This window comes from Harmonia axyridis, chromosome 1, assembly GCF_914767665.1.
Source record: "Harmonia axyridis chromosome 1, icHarAxyr1.1, whole genome shotgun sequence".
Lineage (NCBI taxonomy): Eukaryota > Metazoa > Arthropoda > Insecta > Coleoptera > Coccinellidae > Harmonia > Harmonia axyridis.
The window spans coordinates 54915230-54930543 of NC_059501.1; the positions used below are offsets into that span (position 1 = coordinate 54915230).

At 33.3% G+C, this 15314-nt stretch overlaps 1 protein-coding gene across 1 annotated transcript in view; it reads left to right on the forward strand.

Annotated features, from left to right (window-relative positions):
- LOC123671608 (hemicentin-2) overlaps positions 1-15314 on the forward strand; it is a 425727-nt gene that overhangs the window by 392722 nt on the left and 17691 nt on the right. The window lies entirely within an intron of this gene.

A 15314-nucleotide genomic window follows, 5' to 3' on the forward strand; every position in this document is an offset into this window, starting at 1 on the left:
TATATTTTAAGACTAAGAACCATCTATCATTCAAAATTAAACTGAATACATCTGAATATAGTATGAACATTCGAGAAAAGTGCCTTTGAAGACCCCAGAATAGTTCATATTATATGTATATGTGAGATGTGTTTCATTAAGGTGTTATTATTGTCAGTTGGTTCATCTAGATAAACTAACTGACAATAATAACATCATAACCTCTAGAATTCAGCATGATCATATGACTGATTATTTTACATTATACAAACTAAATTCCAATTCTGCCGGATCTATAGTTACATTCTGCTTGAATTCTCTATGGTTTGTGAGAAGTGAGCATTATGAAATTTTGTACAATTCGAAATTGCTATTTCACATCTACTGTCAATTTATTCGAATTGAATCTATTTTTTGTGTCCCCTTATATGACACTCTTGATGACCACTGGTTGTTTCTTAGATGAAATGTGTATATACCTTTACCCTCTAATGTTATTGTTTGGATGTGACAACTCCGTTCTTCGGATTCAAACCTAATCTAACGAGCATGTATGTTAAAACGGAAAAGGAACTGTCGGCTATGCACTATGTCTCACATATCGTGATAAAATTAATTCGTAAGTTCAGGATGCGAGATACAAAGCACTACAAGTAGACACCGGCCATTTCATTTTATCGAGAGAAGCATGGCCGGGATATCCCCATGGTTTTCTGCGCTTGGGATTATCGTAATGAACTAATTTTTCGTATTCAGTCACAATGCGATGCAGAAATCCTTTCCGTCTTTGCCTTGCAAGCAGCTGTTCACAAGCAAACAAACACCGTTCAACATCTCTCGGCTTGAACTCGTACGGCACCCAATTTTCTGGTCTCTGAATCATTCCCATGACTTTCAGGCGTTTTGAAATGGCTTTTTGTGTCACTCCCAATGACCCTACACTTCTTGTTGCTTTTGACACGACTTTTTATCAAGTAATGCCTCCAATTCTGCATATTCGAAAACCTTCTCTCTTCCACCGCCATGCTGGTTTTCAACGTCAAATTCACCGTTCTTGAAGCGTTGAAATCACTCCCACTTTCACTAATAGCGGCCTCACCATATGCATTTGAGAGCATTCGATGAGGCTCAGCCGATAATTTCTTCATATTAATACAGAAAATTAAAACCTCCTGCGAATGACAAGAATTTGGCTTGTAAGCTCACATGTTTAATCGAGAATAATTGTATGATGCAGACACAAATTGACTAATATTTCGATGGCGTTATGTTTAAAAATACCTAAGCTTATTGTAGGACTACCACTTACCGATTCCTCTGATTTTGAACGGCTGTATCTCGGCTGTATTGACATTAGGTCTAGGAAAATGTTCATAAAAACGGAATTATATAGAACGCAATGCTCTAAAACTTCGATAATGAACACTTCGGTCGAAAACTTCTTATTTTAGAAGTTCTGAGCAAAAAAGGCGGAAAAAGTCGGAAATGTTGATATTCTTGGCCCCCTCTCAAGCACACAATCCTCAATGTTGGATAGTTTGATAGATTCATTCTACAGCAATCCCAAAAAACCTGTGAAATTTCATCGAGTTCGGAATTTTTCCAGGTGGAATGAGGTTCATATCTATTGAATTCCAAAAAAAAAATTGAAAAAAGATCGGAAATCTTCAATGAGTGAATTTCCTGCACCCTTGTTGGCTGAAATTCAAGATTATATGTTTGATATCACAATGAAAGTTTTTGTCAATTCACATTGAAATCTATGGTCAAATATTGAGGGAGAAACGACCTTCCTGGTATTCAAACTAACCAAATTGTAAGAGTAAATCAACAACAACGACGCTGAAGTAAGTAATGAACCAAAGCGATTGCGAGTTATGCTTACTCTTGCAATTCCCTACCGAAGCACCCTCGCCGTTGAGACATCAACAATCCTCTCTCAAGGGGATGTACACCCCTAAGACCCCGTTAATTAACACATTCATTAATCACATTTCGGAGAAGCCATCACATAATTCCTGTCAAGCTGTGGTCCTCTTAATTCTATGAAAAAACGAACGTCTGCCGCTTCATCCTTCCTCGACTTCGTGAGGGGTTGCGCCGAGAAGCCTTAAATCAACTTCACATACCCCGTACACAGCGTACGTGTGAAACGAGCCAGGTAATTTAAAGTGGATATTACCATCCCTGATTAATGCTCTCATTATTATTCATCATAAACAATGAGTAATTAGTCGCGAATGAAGGTGACAAAGACGTGTGTACACCTCATCGAAAATACGACGTAGCAGCGCGATACGCCACGAAAATATTTATGAAGATATCTCATTTAACTGTTGACTGCTTTCGAGGTAGGAAGTCCGATAATTTATATTGAGGTAATTTCAGTGACGTTATCAACTCACCCCTTTCATTTACTATGTTCATTAGGAATCAATTAGATCCATATATTGCAAGGACAATAACATGCAACGTTGTCATCGAACTGTTGAAAACTTAGTAACATGTTAATCTACATACACTTTATAGTGTCACCCTAATCGTACGCTTCCACATATACAGGGTCCGGCAAAAAAACCTCCCTGATTTCAATAGGCATTTGCAAAAAGAATAAGAAACATATAGAACAATTACTTATATTTGTGAATAGCCTATATGATGCCATTTTACATCACTTAGTACACTTTACTTGGTTTTGAAAATTATGTCTGATAAATGATGTCCCCCATTGTTAAGACATTCATGACATTTCCTGGCCCCCAAGGTCACCCGACTTATCACCTTGTGATTTCTTTCTGTGGGGGTACCTAAAGGCTGAAGTGTACAAACATCGTCCCAGAACTCTGCAAGAACTAAAAAATGCCATCAGGCAGGAAGTGGCAGCCATTCCAAGGCTTCCGAAGAACTATGGACAGCTTCAGGGAAAGACTTCGTGAATGTCTTAACAATGGGGGACATCATTTATCAAACATAATTTTCAAAACCAAGTAAAGTGTACTAAGTGATGTAAAATGGCATCATATAGGCTATTCACAAATATAAGTAATTGTTCTATATGTTTCTTATTCTTTTAGCAAATGCCTATTGAAATCAGGGAGGTTTTTTTGCCGGACCCTGTATTATGATATCCTCGTATCATTTTGTATTCAACAGAACAGTACATATCTTCTTTAAGATTGATATTTATTAATTTCTACGAATCTATCTGATTCCAGCCGTTGTGAAGGGTGTCCCAGTTTAATCCTTTTGGCCAGTACGTTTTTGTTAGTGTTTGTTTGTTTTGTTCATAGTATATAACGTACACGTACACGAACAATATCAGCCCTGTGTGCCAGAAGTAAATCATTCGAAGGATGGATAAACCAGAGGTTACCATAAAAGACGTCTACATACTTATAAAAGAGGTAAATGTAAATCTTAGTCAGAGAATCGAGAGAATTGAAGAAGTAACAAACAATTTATCAACGGCTATATACGCAGAGGTTAAAACTGTCAAAACTAAAGTACACTATCTTGAAGAAGAAAATAAAGAACTGAAAAACCTATTGTCTAAGATAGAGAAAAAGACTGTCGCTAACAACCTGATATTTTACGGTATACTCGAAGATCCTGAAGATCTCCCAGAAAATCTAGAGGAGAAAATTAGAGAACTGGTAATAAACAAATTGAAGGTTTCTCTGGAAAAGACAGAAATAAATAATATATTCAGATTGGGAAAACGAAGCAACCATACAAGACCAATCCTACTATCCCTCACAACCTACCTTAAAAAACGGGAAATACTGAAAAACTGCTCGAAACTGAAAGGAAGCAAGATATTTGTGAGTGAGGAGTTGCTTAAGGAAGAATTGAAAGAAAGAAAGATATCACTAGAAGGATTGAAAGAGGCGAGAAATAACTCTCAGAAAGCAAATATAAAAGGAAATAAACTGATTGTAGAAGACAAGATATACTCAGTTGCCGAAGTGAAAAATACCCTCAGAAATCCTAAAGACGATTTTTCCAATATATCAACAAGAGAGACTTCAAGTGAACCACCCACACCCTCCCCGAAGAAATACGAAATAGAGGAAGAAATTATAATACCAACACAACCATCACAGGTCGAAACCAAATTAGCAGAAGGATCCAAGTACAAGAACGAAGAAAGAGTTGGGAGAGAAAAACAGAAAGTACAGTCGTATAAAACCCACCAAGTATCAACGAATGACACGCCCAAAAAATCAATGGCTATAACTCGGACACTAAGAACACAGAAAAAACAGTAGTTACATTATTCACAGGTACATTTTTTGCATACATGATTTTTCTTTTTTTTTCTGTTTGTGTTTATTTATGTCTGAATATGGACCAATACATAAGAGATTTCAGAATAGACTCGATAAAAACGTTTACTCTGAATAAACCCGATGAATGCAAAACAGTTTTGAAACAAAACGAAAAAAATCCAAATTTTAAAATTATTCATAATAATATTCGCAGTTTAAATAAGAATATTGATGACTTTAAAATAATGTTGGAGGAATTGGGCTCTGATTTCGATTGCGTTGTACTAACTGAGACCTGGCAATTACTGGACCCTTGTATATATCGTATACCAGGGTACAAACCAATTTATAACGAGGGGGGATATAATCAAAACGATGGAATAATGATGTATATAAGGGAAGATCACGTATTTGATAGCGAAATTGTTTCGATAGAAAGAGTTAAATTTCTCAAAACAAAGATAAAAATCGGGAAACGAAACGATATACTTGTCACTAGCTGCTACCGATCACCTTCAATGAGCATTAATGAATTCAACCAAATCTTAATCAGATACTTTGAGAATATTGAAAAGGAGAAATATGATTTTTATCTCTTCATAGGCGACATAAATATAAATTTGTTAGAGGAAGATGACAACACAACCGAATATCTCAGTATATTGCATGAACTTGGGTACATATCCAGCATCAACGATCCCACAAGAATACATTATAACCAAATATCTTGTATAGATCACATTTTTATCAAGAGTAAATGGAATATACTGGATATGACAATACCCATTGTTCTGAAAAGCGACATCACCGATCATTTTACAACTATACTACAAATTGTTATGGACTACAAAATAACAAAAAGGGGGTATGAAATGGGATACAGGGAATTTATGAATGTTGGAAAGCTGAATGATACATTGCAACTGGAAAACTGGGAGTCTGTATACTCAACAGAAGATCCCAATTTGGCTATGGAAAACTTTATTGATGTTCTAACAAGAGCTATTGAACAATGTACTGAAAATAAACAATGCTCTAGGAAAAACACAAAATTTGCACCATGGTTGACGACTGCTCTATTGAAGTCCATCAACCAAAAAAACAATTTGTTTGCGGAACTACACAGAAACCCGTACAACGAACAATTGAGAAATTATTACAAAAGATTTAAAAATAAACTCACCAATTTAATAAATATAACCAAACGCGACTACTACAAACGACAAATTCAGATCAACGTGGGCAATAAAAAAAATCTCTGGAATGTGGTGCAGGATATCAGTGGCAAGAAACAATCAGACAAACAAATACAGGGTATAAAAGATGAAAATGGTGAATTACTGAACGAAAATATAGATATTGCGAACGAGTTCAATAATACATTCATTGAAACTGGTAAAAAACTTGCTGAAAAAATCAAAAGAAATCCGAAATTCAAATCAAACACTAAAAGACTAACAAATTCCATAGTTATCCTTCCTACCGACCCGGCTGAGTTGAAGGATCTTATTAATGACCTGAAAAACAAAAAATCTGTAGGTGAAGACCAAATTCGAGCTGAAACACTAAAACAAATTGCAGGCAACATCGTAATCCCTCTTGCTTATATCTTGAATCGATGTATAGATAAGGCAATATGGCCAACTTGTTTCAAAAACTCAGTTGTCATTCCAATACATAAAAATGGGGATAAATCCGCTGTTTCCAATTATAGGCCCATTTCACTGATAACGAATCTATCAAAAGTATTCGAAAAATTATTAAAAGAAAGACTTATATCTTTCATAAATAAATACGGCCTGTTTTCTCCCAGACAATTTGGCTTTAGAGAAAAAATTTCCACAGAAGATGCTGTACTACAAATCACAGAGAAAATACACCAAGCTCTTGAAATGGGAAATCCATGTTTATGCTTATTCATCGACCTAAAAAAAGGCATTCGATACTGTCAGCCATAAACTGCTCTTGGAGACATTAGAAAAAATTGGAATAAGAGGAAATGGTAATAAGCTCATGGAGAGCTATTTGGATAAAAGGACCCAGAGAGTAAAAATTGGTGATGTCTCAAGTGACTCAAAAATCATAGAGTATGGAATACCCCAAGGAACAGTCCTAGGACCAGTGTTATTCAACTTATATGTAAATGAGCTGTTCTCAGTTGCTAGTAAAGGTGACATCATAGGATATGCTGATGACACTGTTATTTTTTATCAGGCCCTCACGTGGCAAGAAATAAAAAGTACTGCAGAAAAAGACTTCGAATTTGTCAGAGATTGGTTTGATGACAAATTATTAACAGTAAATTTTGAAAAAACCCACGTTTTACCTTTCAGTTGCAATAAATCAGGCGTCCCTCCTTTTCACCAACTAGAAATAAATACTGAGGGAAAAATATTGACATTAAAATCCGTAACTGCAACCAAATACCTCGGAATATACCTTGACACACATCTCAAATGGGACTGCCATATAAAATATGTAACTAGAAAGCTCCAAACCATTTTGTATAAATTTAAATATCTGAACAATTACTTACCTATTGGAGAAATGCGATTGATCTATTTCTCCCTCGTAGAAAGTCATATACGTTACGGTATTACAGCTTGGGGTGGTGCGCTTAAAACACATCTCAACCAATTGGAGGTAATACAAAGACGGTTTCTGAAGTTGATCCTACATAAAAACTCTAGATATAATTCCAATAGCCTCTATAGAGAGTTAAAAGTCATGGATATCAGGCAATTGTTTTACCTTTGTGTGAATATGAGGTACCACTTCCAGAAAAATAAAGCTGAGATTCCTAACCATGAGCACAACACACGGAATCGAAATAAACACATAATCCCGCTTGTTACAAAATCCAAAACGCAAAGAGCATATTCCTATATCTCAATAAAAATGTACAATTCGCTGCCTGAGGAGATAAAAAATTGCAAGACCACACAGAATTTTAAAGGAGAATTAAAGAGATACATATATGAAAATGAAAGAGAATGGTTCTCCCAACTCACTGAAATCTAATGTATATGTTCGTTATATTTCGTTGTATTTTATAATATTTTGATATGTTGTACTATATTGCATTTTATTGCAGTTTATTATTGTGAGTTCATTGTGATACTGTTTTTTTTTTTCTTTTCTTTTCTTTTTCTTATATCTTTACGTTATGAATGTTTATGCTTTTTACACTTCACATTTTTATGATTCTAACTTCTTACATATTGATATTTTTGCATATATACTTTACAACTTTACATTTATATTTATTTTTAATTTTAATACCTCATCACTGTTTTTTTTTTTTTTTCATATTTTTATACTTAAACAGCGAATCTATCTGTCTTTTGTAATGGGAAACAAGTGCTTTGCACTTATCTCTAAACCACTTTATTCATATCCGAAATGTAGCCATTTCTTCTTTGTAACCATATTATTGTTTATTTATTCTGAATAAAGTTATATTATTATTATTATTATAGTTCGAAAATTCCAGATAATACATAATGTTTTTGAAGAGCCCATCAGATTCAAAATATTTATTGAAACAGTGATAAATTTAATATCGTAGTACCTGATTTCTATTCTTTCAGAGTTCAAAATTCTGTACTATCCTTTGGTCCAATAATAATTAGATCATGGAAAATTCATGAAATTCCAAATTTAGTTATCGACACATCAAATTTTAGTTTACTTAGTTCACTCCACACCGCTTTAGAAATTGGCGTTTTTCCCTCATTTCCAGTTTTTCCTGATAAGTTTTCATTTTATTTTTGGAGCGGCTGCTCGATGTTTCAGGAATAATTTTTCTATTCAATTCTCCAATTAGTGGTGGGATCCTCTAATTTATTATCGATTGAGTTAACGATCGGTACCTCTCCCTTCCCCTCATTATAGTATAGTATATCCAAAGTCACTTGAACTAGTTTATAAAAACATTTGACCAGAGATAATTGCAAAACAGTCATAAACCATAGGCGGACACTTTTCAAACCCTTGAGTTGAAAATAATATTTTTGCGTATGTATGGCACTTAGTGTCGATTCTTTCAGAAAATTTGTGAGTAGCTTTTGATGTTACATAAAAAATGATACTATGTCATTCTACGGTGTTATAATTCGATTATTCTTTATTCTCGACCTGTAATATACTATCAAGGAATAATAAGAGCACGAAAATGTTTGAGATGAATTCGGAAATGTTCTGTCTGAATATAAGACAAACTAGGGTAGAATAGGTGCATGATCTTGGGATCCTTGAATGACATCCAATTTTCTACATCAAATTAGCAGCTACGTTGTCGAATTGAATTTCATTTCTTCGTTATTGTAAGGCGAAATTTATGTCCCTCAGTGGAAATAGAAGGCTAAATGATAATGATGTACAGGGTGATTCACTGCGATGGCCTATTGTTTATGGAAAACCGAGTGGAAAACTAATAATAATTTTGTGCTGAAAATATACAATTTTCTTTTATACTGGAAACAGAGTACTACTTTCTTATTTCAAACGGCACACCCAGTATATATTATTATTGCATTATCAGACAGCTTGGTTGATGATAATTTCAGCAATATGACAATACTTCAGTATAAGCTCAACGGTTCATGAGTTAATGAGATTCTTTTAGATATCTTATGAAAAAGTTTTTCGGAAAAAACCTATATTTTTTATGCATTCAGTCAATTTTACGTAGGTATAAAATCCTATACTTAAAGAGTTATCGAGAAAAAACTTGAACTAAGGAAAACTGCAATTTCTCATTGAATGGAGTAGTCTATGACTTCCAGAAAAAATAAAAAGAAACTCAAAAGTCGAAATTTCATGAATTGAAATAAATTTTTCGTTAAGATGGTTGAAAATCCATAAACCAATAAATCAATTATAAATAATCAATTACATTTAATGAAATGTCAAATTTAGTTTTCCAAATCAATTTTAGTTTCCATGTTTTCCGGAAGTCATAGACTACTTCACTCAGTTAGAAATTGTATTATTTTTTCGTTCAAGATTTCCCTCGATAACTCTTAAATTTTTCGTATTCAGAATCAGAATAAATATTCAAATATACAGGGTGTTTCCTAAACATGCGGCAAAAATTCAGGGGGTTGTTCCTTGGACTATTCTAAGAATATTTTGTCCTTTGATGATTTTTGAAAAACCTATTTGTTTCGAAGATATAGGGGAAACAAAATTTCAGATAATAACATTTTATTATGAAAAATTACATGAAAATTCAACTCAACCTACAAAAACTGTTGAAAATGACCACCTCTAGCCAGCATACAAGCATCCAATCTTCTCCTCATTGACTGCCGAACCCTTTCAAAAACACCAGGATCATTTCTTATTAAGTTACACCCAGCAATGATCAAATGAAAACCGTGTTTAATCTGTATTCCTTTACCATCTGCACTTATCAATTTTTAGTCAAAAAACTGGCCGTTTTTAGTAATTGGAATGTTGTTAAACAAATTTAAAAATAAATTGTACCTACTTAGTAAACACAGTGCGGTACGCATTTTTATTTAAACTATTACTAATTTTAAAAATATGAAAAATGTTGTTCGCCCTGTATCTTCGAAACAAAGAGGTTTTTCAAAAATCATCCAAGGACAAAACATGCTTAAAATAGTCCAAGGAACAACCCCCTGAATTTTTGCCGCATGTTTAGGAAACACCCTGTATATGTAACCTATCCCGACTGATGGCAGGTAATGGTGAAATATTTCTATTTTCTATGAAATACTTGATTGATTTTTCGATCCGGCTACGTAGCTTCTAATTTGACGTACTAAGAGCCTCAACATCATATGCCTATTCTACAATAGATTTCTCAAACCAGTAATTACATTGTTAAAATCATAAAATGTAATGAAAATTTTGTTGGTTAATCTCATTTTAATCAATTCTTCCTTCAGTGGAATGAAGATATTTAGGATGCGAAATCATTTTCTTCAGAACCCGTCATATATATATTCTGACTTTGAAAGTAAATGGAGGAATAGATTTGATTGCGAAATATTCATCTTTTTTTACATAATCCATAGAATTGTGCCGAACATCATAGTCGAAATCATTAAAAGCATCAGTCACACAACGAACTTAAACTACAGTCCATTCAGGAATTATTGACATCCCGGGTGGCTTTGGAAAATCGAAATTAAGTTGGTACTGGCTCATTCAGTAACATTTTGAATTGCAGATTTCGGGTTGGCATTGGAAATGTCATTGACAGGAGGTTAGATTTCAGTTTGTTTGTGTTATTGGTTTTGATCGAAGAAATTTTGAAACTTAAAAGTTGTATCAATTTCAAACACACATTGATTAGTTTATTTGAGTATTTCTCACAGTACTGTTTGAAAAAAGAAGAAGGCAAGTCATGACAACCTGGATTATTAATGGAAGAAAACCTGTGAAATACGATTTCACCTTCAAAGAATCATTGAATGATTTGATTGAAGCCGAGCCAAAAGCAACCAATATATCAGCCTGGATGAAATTTGACCAAAAAGCATCTGGATTTTAATCAATCAAAGACAACATTACATAAACTTAATTGGTTACAAGTTCAAAACAGTTAATAAAAGGAAAATTCTTATTGATACACAGAAAAATATAATAAGTTGAGTACGATTTTATGGTGAATATAGAGAATATTTGCAATAAAATGTGAAATTCAGTTATCTGGAGGAAACTTGGTTATTTGAAAATGCCAGCATTATTCAACAGTGGACTCTAAAAAGAAAACAAAATGTTTTTCAAGTATATTCAAGGGTAAAAGTAGAAGGAGCACTATTTTGAATGCTGGATATTTGGATTTTTACTTGGATGTTTTGTTTTGACAGTGGTGATCATGAGGATTATATAAATCTAATAAGAGAGAATTATTTTATAATTGGATTGCTAAACAAAGTCTTGGCATTGCATCTATAGTTTATTTATATTCTATATTGAAATTAAGTTTTGTTATATCTGTTTTTTGTTCTTCAATGAGTAATCCAAAAATCTAATAAATTCCAATTGCTTTATAGAATTTTTTCTGAGTATTTAATCGAAAAATATATTCAGAAGAGTAACTTCAAGAATTTCTCCACCTCTTACCCACTTGAAGATAATAATAGAATGCAATAAAATTTTAAAATTCACAAATTAAAAATAATTTCATGCAAAAATGCTTTTAGTGAGTGAGTTAAAGCTGTTATGGGCAAAATAATTCATGTAATTTAATAGAAACTAGTATAAAAGCATTTCAATAAAAAACAGAAAACTCGAGTACAAATAGTACCTATATTTTTCATACAAGTTTAATCAATCATTCATGTCATGAACAGTTTCAATAAATATTGACTTCAGAAAGTAATTTACACATCGGCTGATAAATTGGTTCCAATTTTGAAAGTTACAGTACAACTGAGATGTCAAAATTTTTCATATACTAAATGGATTCTTTGAATTTTATTTCTGTCTTATTATGATATGGCTCTTCCATTCACTAAGCTACACTATTTAAATTTATCAACCCCTTTTTTTTCTGTTTTCTTCACCAGTTTAGACACAACAGTTAAAATGATCCATAAGAGTTATTTGATAAGAATTTTGCAAGCAGGTTGGTATCTAGTGTCCATCAGTAATGCAACAATTTTTGAAGAGCCTTTGGTGAAAAGGAATATGCATATTTTATGATCTTCAATGGGATCTTTCATGGGCGACTCTTAAATGAATAGATATCTCTTCATTGGATTTCCTTGAAATGAGATAGCATTTCACTATATTTTTACGTTATATCATCTGAATTTCAATTTATGAAATCATGACTGTATGCGTCCCTCCGTAATAATCGTAATTTCGAAAATTCAGGATCCTTCGGATACAAAAATGATGAAAATAATTTGAACTGGTTATTTCTATGATGAACCATAGCAATTTTTAGTGATATTTTTGTAACCAGAAATAAAGCCGCGACTAAACGTTCATGGCCTACTTCGATGTCAATAATTCCTGAATGGACTGTACGTAAAAATGCATTTCAATAATACCCCTATGGACCACACTGGTCTATGCGAATTATTAGAAATTAATTAAGAAGTGATAGATGCAGCCAATGAGTGTAACCAAAAACACTCTCAAAGTGGAAAGGGGAATACGAGGGGAAATATTCAGCCAATAAGATCAATCAAATCGGGACATTCTTGTTTCCAAGACGATTTGCTAAATACCGGGGTTTATTTGAGAGTATTGATAGCAATATTTTCATAAATTCCAAAGGAATTTCTGAAAAATTGGAGAACCCTTGTATATGTAATTGAAATATTTAGGCTTCCTCCAAGTGACTTTGGATATACTATAACTATGACGGTAAGTATAGTTAGGGGAAGGGAGGGGTACCGATCGTTAACTCAATCGATAATAGATTAGTAGGATCCAGGTTCATAATGTTCATTGCCGAGAGGAATGCAAAATATTGGAGAAACGATTTGATTTCCATCTCATCATTCTGAAGAAAATAGGAAATGATTTCATTTCATACCATAATCAATTATACTATTTTTGAATAGTAATGTAAATGAAAAATTGGTGTTTTCATATTCTTACTTTTGAATTTGAAGACTACGTTAATGAAAGTAAGCTCTATAATTTTTTTTCAAGCATTTTTTCGGCACTAGGTAATGCCTATCATGTAATTCACTTAGAATATATGGCATTTATGAAAAGTTTTGTTATATCAAAGAGTTCCACGTATCGATTTGTGAATAAAGAAGAAAAAGAAATGATGAGAATCTAGGAGTATTTGATCTTTCAGGAAAAAAGATTTTGAAAAATGTATAGGCAGCTAACTAAAAAAATGTCTCTACAACTCAAGTATATAGGGGTACGGGCGATACTACAATGCGGTTAATGAGAAGGGAAAGGACGAAGTTCTATTTTTTCTTACCAATCCTGAAATGAATTTAATTTTTTTTACAGGTTTGAAATTTTTGTTATTCAAAATTATAGGAATCCTATCAAAAAATGATAGGATTTTCTTAACAGAAACAGAAATTCCATCGAATTTGCATGAAAAATCCTGAAGTTTGCAAAGCGATAGTTTCAGGCGTTCTGTAGTTATGGCCGAAAGAAGATATTCTTCAACTGATGCAACTCAAAAAACCAAATTGTGTCTTTAAGTTCTGACAGAAACAGAAATCCCATCAAATTTGTATGAAAAAACCAAAAGGTCGCAAAACGATAGCTTCAGGCGTTCTGGAGTAAAATTCATTTTTCTACTCGATGATAGCTATTACGCCCCCTAGCGGTAGAGGTATGAACTTCAAAACAATTTCCAGTGTGTTTTCTTGTACACTTTAGTGGTAAAAATTTTTACCGCAAGTCTCTACGATGAGTGGATCCTGAGATATAGCCGCTTACCTCGCTTATTTGCCCACCCTGTACATATACTCTATATCATAATTCCAAGTAACAGAAAAGATGACCAAACCTATTATATTATGAATGAAACTTATTGATTTCGATGAAACGTGGGTGACAGGAAAGCGCTATTGTTATTACCTCAGATAGGTACAATATGCGGAAACATCAATAATATTATCATTCGAAGGAAACTTTTTCGTGAACAAAAGAAGGAGGAACTATTATACTTTTCCACTAGAGTGGGCGATATTAATGAATTTGTGGAAAGATTGAACTAATATTGGTCATGTTTGAAAGGAGAATTGAATAAATACCAAATGAAAGAACACATTGAAAATGATTCAAGTTCGAAGGCCTATTAGACGTTTCTGGAGAACGGGACCTATTTGAAATCTGAAAATGGTCACAGCACTTCAAATTTACCAATACTTACTGAAATAAATCAGTGAACCAACAGCATTTATCGTTTTTTTTTGTCTTTTATCAATGCTACCCTAAATGACCGGTGTGACTACTCTAATCAACGAGTTGACACTAAACTACCCATTAAACAATTAAATAGATTTTTCCTACAACTGCTATGAAAAGTAGCGTATTCTGCATAGTTTACTCAATTGCAAAACTATATATTGCGCATACTGTGGGAAATATTATTCCCCACGGCACTTTGCCCACACTTCGCTTGGTAGACCAATGAAATTGGGGTTTTGAGTCGTTTCTATGGAAACGCAATAAATTAGCACATACTGTCAACGAAGGTCATTTTGATTTGAATCATGTCCATTACTGGAATTATTGAAATTCGTGCAGTTGTAGGAAAAGTGTAGTGTGCAACATGTGGAGAAAGTCCTTTTCTCGCTCGTGTGTTTGCGGCACTCGCCTTTCAGGCTCGTGCCACAAACTTCAACACTCGCGAGAAAAGTTGGACTTTCCCCACTTGTTGCACAATATACTATTATTCTAAAATTCCAGTAGAAGCTTCTTTGGGTTTCAGTATAAGGTTAGTGGATATGTAACGTTTTTCAAATACATCTTAAAACTCCAATTAACTTAAAGTGTTACATCTTCCATAGGTCATTATGGTTTTCTTCGTCTATTTTGATGATAATAATTAAAAGGCGAATGTCAGGAATAGGACTATATATTTCTTTCCTCTACAAATTCCTTCAAGCTAACGTTCCTGAAAAAAACCTGATCCTTTTTCAAGGCTTTCGAAATTTCAAACTTTTGTGATTAAGAACCATTCACATCGAAAACTTAGAAGTAAATATTATTCAAATATTAATTTGATTCTTTCTTTTATGTTTTCAACTTCTTTTCAAGCCATAATTCGTCTCTTAATAGGTTTTCTTATGAAACTCCAATTGGGTCAACTTGACGATGATGGAGGTTTATACTAAAACAAAACTTTTTAATGGAACATTTATCTTTATAATGATATATCTATTCCATATCAGCTCTTGTGGATAAATGTGATCTTGAATAGATAATAAAATAGAATGAAAATCATATAGGTTTCAACTTTCCAGTGAACTATATCAAATTATGTCATTCATTTGAAATTTTGAGCTTTATACAGACCACTAAGGTCACTAAGGTAAGTTAAACATCATAAAATTGGCTCTTTGCAAAGCTATGGTTAATACATAGTGGACTCTT